This window comes from Pan paniscus, chromosome Y (genome assembly GCF_029289425.2).
Source record: "Pan paniscus chromosome Y, NHGRI_mPanPan1-v2.0_pri, whole genome shotgun sequence".
In the NCBI taxonomy this organism is placed as follows: domain Eukaryota; kingdom Metazoa; phylum Chordata; class Mammalia; order Primates; family Hominidae; genus Pan; species Pan paniscus.
In genome coordinates, this window is record NC_073273.2 from 8,549,010 (window position 1) to 8,554,573 (window position 5,564).

The window sequence follows — 5,564 nt, forward strand, 5'->3', positions numbered from 1 at the left end:
TATTTTTCTTAATGATATTGAACACTTTCATATGTGAGGCAAAACCATAAAGCATTTTATTGTCAGATAAGGGAGTACGACAACTTGTATAGGTTTGAATTAAAAGATAAGTTTACTTAGTAGTATTGGTTCAGAGGCAAGAATTATCACATTCAATTTGTGGAAGATAATGAGAAAGATTGATGGCATACGAGGTGGGCCTTGGAGAATGGGGTGGGTGGAGACAGATGAGAAAGATGAGGGGAGATGGAGGGAGGGAGGGAGAGAGAGAGAGGGAGAGAGAAAAGCAAGCAAGGAGAGAGAAAGCATGAACAAACGCATTCATTCCAGGTTTCCAGGCTTCCAGGCTCAGAGAATTGTATGAATAATGCTACAGGTGAATGAGAGTACAAAATAGATCGGGCTAACCCAGAGACTTATCCTTAGCAGACATTATTTGAAAGGACAGTTCACCCTCTAAGTTTCCTTAAGAAGTTTTCACTGGAAAGCTCCTGTCTTCCGCTTTCATAGTTTGGTGGTAAACAGAGAGGTGTAGTTGAACATCACCTGTAGACCAAATAGGGTATTAACAGAAACCTAGAACTCTGACAATGATGCTATAATTATGCGGAAGGAGGGTCAGTAGTGTTAAGGAAAAGGGAGGAAAGGATTTAGAAACTGAAGGGTAAATTTTCAGCCTCTTCCTTGCTACAAATTAAACATATCACCTTGGGTTTTTACTCAATGTCTTTTGCACCTTGCTTTCTTTCTTTATAAAAATAGGATGAAAATGCCTCTTCTTTCTAGGTCTGTGGATTGCTGTGAGGATCAAATAACATAAATGCAAATTTTGGTGTTATTATTAGAAGTAATAATGGTAAAATGGAGTATTTCATATCATTTAAAGATTTTTTATATATGCTAAGATTTTTTTCATACTTTTTCAAAATATCAATTCAGTAGTGCCATAAATAATTGTATTAAATGAATCGCTGGTACAAAGATCACATTCTGGTTCATAAGTCCTGTCTGGATGACTTAGAAATATTTAGCTGTTAATATGAATATGGAAATCCAGCAGACTGAATCATTAAGGAGGAAAAAGGACCCGTTTTATGCATCAGACAGATTTCAGTAGCTTATATTGTCTACCTACAGGAGCTAGACACAATGATTCTTGCATATTTTGGATTCAAATGCATTTTTATTATTATTTTACCCCTGAAGCTAGGTTTGGAAAGACAACATTTGTTACTTAAGACAACTTAGAAAAAAAAAAAAAACTATTTCTAAGTTATCACATTGAAAGGGTTGTTATGAGACCATCACGTTATTTTATTTGCCAAATATGAATATGTTTCCTCAGTAATGTACTTTTGAATTTGTGTAGTTGTTATTGTTTTTAGAGAAAGAAGATACTGTTCTCAATAAAATAAAGAGCATGCTCAAATAACGAACTAATAAACGGATAAAAATAGTCAACATTGAGATTCTTGTTCACTGTCACTAGTAATCAAATAAATACAATGCAAATAAATCATTGAGTTATTATTTCAAACTATCAAATTTGCAAACATTTAAAAGAAAAACAGCTGGCAAATTCATAACCTCCTTTAAAAAGGGAATACTTAAATGAATTATAGTAGAGTGATTCAAGTACATTCTAAAGAAGAGATGGCAGTGAGGAAATAATCATTATAAATACACAAAAAAATCTGATGTATAATTGGTGATCTGCAAGAAAATGTGGGGAAAAGGTAGTAGCATTTACTTCTGAATGGTTGTACAATTTTTAGAGTTTTAAAAACTCCATTTCTGAATTTTCTGCAATAATTATTACTGTTATTATCAGTAAAAATGAGAAAACAAAAATATGTGTGTGTGCACTCATACATGAATGCACACCTACTTCTTCTAGAGTTGTTTGGTTCTTGGTTACAGTAAAACTATAATCTACCACAAAATGACAGCAGCATGCTTTATTGAGCTGCAGTTGTGCATATGGCCTGTTTATTCTTTTTTTTTTTTTTTTTTTTTTTTTGGTCAACCTATACTTCTTGTTTGGCTTTCTGTATTATAGATATTTGATATTATAAATATAAATATTATAGATGTTTGCAAGTTACATGTTTCTAATTGCCCAGCTACAAATATCAGTGGTGGTATATGCACTATCTACTACACTCATTCGGGACATAAATTTATATAACAGAAAGGCTGCTGTTTTTGTAATTTAAATACACAGGGCTATTTTATTCTATGGGAGCAAGCAGAATTTAATTTAAACTGGCGTTTTTTCTGTAGACGTGGGAGTAGAATTTTTTTTTTTTTTTGAGATGGAGTCTTGCTCTTAATTTTACCCAGGGATGCACTATTTTATTATTTTATAGTGAATAATATCTGACAAGCATACATTATATTGCTACCTGCTGAGTCATGAATACATGAATACTACCAAGTAAATAGCTCAAATTTATAAATTTTAAAGCAATTTTTATTTTTGAATTGATCTTGTGTTTTTGATAGAATATACCTAAAAGGCTTAAAGTGCATGTAACTGAGCAATTTTCTTTTATGTAATGATGCAAAGTATATGAATAGTAAGTAATCTGACTCAGCAAAGAGACAAGAGTTCATACCCAAGAGATTTGTGCTTTGAGGTTTGGAAATAGCTCTTGTTATGTATTTTTGATCTTGGGTGGGCTATTGGCTATAAGTCTTGGTGTCTTCATCCATAAAATGGTATTACTAGCACCTGCCTTTTCTGCTTTTCAGGTGTAGAGACTTGAAAAGTAAATAATAATACGTGGAAGTTCTCTAACGCCTTCTGTGCCCAGCTTGACCACATATTCGGGTTTTTGATAATTAGCACAATTAAAGTGAACCAAGGGGGAACAAGTTGCTGATTTAATTTTGGGTTAAATTGTCTTCACCCTGTGTCATAGGCTTACTTAGTCCAAGCATTCCTTAAGTATGCGTGTCTATTTAAGAGATTAGCTGAGGGTGGCTGATATTCAATCTCAATTTATCTCAGCTTTGGGAAAACAATTCCTGCGTGTACCCTATCTGTGCTTGTGAGTCCACAGTGGGATTTTGTATAAAGAACAGCATGTTTATATTTACAAGATTGAAACTGTAGGTGAAGTTCATAAACATCTGAAATAATTCTTTTTTCCTGAAATATTTCCTGCTCTTCTGGCATTCTTCTTTGTAATATTCAGTTTCACATATACTTTCCTAGTTACATTGCAAACTCCATGGGGTCAAAGTGTGTGCTAGTTTTGCATACTACTGAGTCTGTTGTGTCCATTACAGTGCTTGACACATAGCAGATGCTCAATAATTATAACAGCAATTATACACACACACATATATAAATATATATATATTTATATAAAATATATAAAAACAATGGACTGACAGACTCATTAAGTCCCACCACCCACCTCCTATTTCCTAGCATAGTGTCAGGTACTTATTAGGTGAACAACAGATAGTGACTGTATCTTATTTATATTATTTAGGATGGGCCTCTAGGAGTTCAGTAACTTATTGTTTTGGAGTAAATCAAAATATTAATCCTTACATGACACTTAAATGCATGAATACAGTATTGTGCTTAAGTAGGATACTGTCCTCAATAATTTAAAAATACATGCACCTATTTTTTTTCCATGCATTGAAAATGACTAGTCCAGAGATGAATATGAAGGCAGTGATAAAAGTCTGGGAGCAATATCGTCTAACTTAGGGCTTGAGGCTCATTTGGATTCCACTTAGGGCTGGAGGCTCATTTGGATTCCCTAATTATGCTGATCTAGATCTTCAGGCTTGTAGTTCTCCCTGAGGGTCTTGGTTATTTTTCCTAATAGACTCACCAGTCTCGTTAATCAAACAAGTCTTCAACACTAAATATAAATCTCATCATAAAATCAAAGTTGCATTTATCCTAGTAAAAGTCTAAAGCTATTTCTACTAATTACTAACTTTGGGGAATAATTTGCCTAGACACCAGCAATGTGCTGGGCCTACATTTGGGCTACAGTGTATTTACTTACCATAATTAGTGATTTTTAAAAAAGGTAATTTTCCCACTTGGAGTAAAAGAACATCAAAAATAAATGCTATAATTCAGTGAAGTTTGTAAAAAAAGGGTCTATGTCTATATATCCATCCATACATATGTATGGTATTCATGACACCTTCTAAATTAGTGCAGCAATACATTATATTTTATCTCTGATTTAACTGTTCTTATAAAATAGCAAGATTATAAAAATTCCCACTTAACCAACATTAAAAGCAGCATTAAAATCTACAGTACTTAAAGATCATATTATCAATAACTTCCATGATATGTGCTTACAAATTTTTTCCAAATATTAGATGATTGATACTTCATTTTCTAATAGCTTTCAGACCTGACAATCTGGATGGTAAACTGTAATTCAATATCTCCAAACTTACATTTGGCCAGATTATCATCTTGTGTATGTGTGTGTGTGAAGGAGTGTGTGTATGAAGGGGTGTGTGTGTGTGTTTGTAGCAGAGAGAAAGATAGAGAAATAAAAAATAAATAAATAAAACAAACCTGGTAAAAGAAAAATTATGCTTTGGAAGATAGGGCTTATTTCCCTCTTGGTATAGTCTCTTCACAATATTATTTTTTTTTAATTTTTTTTGGGGGGACATAGTAGGTGTGTATATTTATGGGGTACATGCGATGTTTTGATGCAGGCATACAATCTGGAATAAGCCAATCATGAAGAATGGGGTATCCATTCCTTCAACACCCATCACTTGAACTACAAACAATACAATTACACTCTGTAATTATTTTAAAATGTGTAATTAAGTTATTATTGACTACAGTCATCTTGGTGTGCTATCAAATTGTAGGTCACAATCATTGTTTCTATGTTTTTTTAAAACCATTAACTATCCCCATCTCCCTACCAGGCCCCCATTACCCTTCCCAGCTTCTGGTAACCATCCTTCTACTTTTTATGTCCATGAGTTCAATTATTTTTATTTCTTGTCCCACAAATAAGTGAGAACGTGCAATGTTTGTCTTTCTGTGCCTGGCTTATTTCACTTAACATAATGATCTCGGTTCCACCATGCTGTTGGAAATCACTGGATCTCATTCTTTTTGTACGGCTGAATAATACTCCATTGTGTATGTGTACCACATTTTCTTTTGTTTTTTTTTTTTATTATACTTTAAGTTTTAGGGTACATGTGCACATTGTGCATGTTAGTTACATATGTATACATGTGCCATGCTGGTGCGCTGCACCCACTAACTCGTCATTTAGCATTAGGTATATCTCCCAATGCTATCCCTCCCCCATTTTCTTTATCGCTTTATCTGCTGATGGACATTTAGGTTGCTTCCAAATCTTTTATTTTTTCCAAAAATCTGAAATTTGAGCTACCATATGATCCAGCAATCTCACTGCTGGCTATATACCAATATCAAAGTAAGCCACAAAAGTCATGTCCTCTATATCATTAATATAATTTAGAGGTGGACAATAAAAAGAAAATTAATGGAGAAATAAAAGCAGAAGTTTATAAAAAAT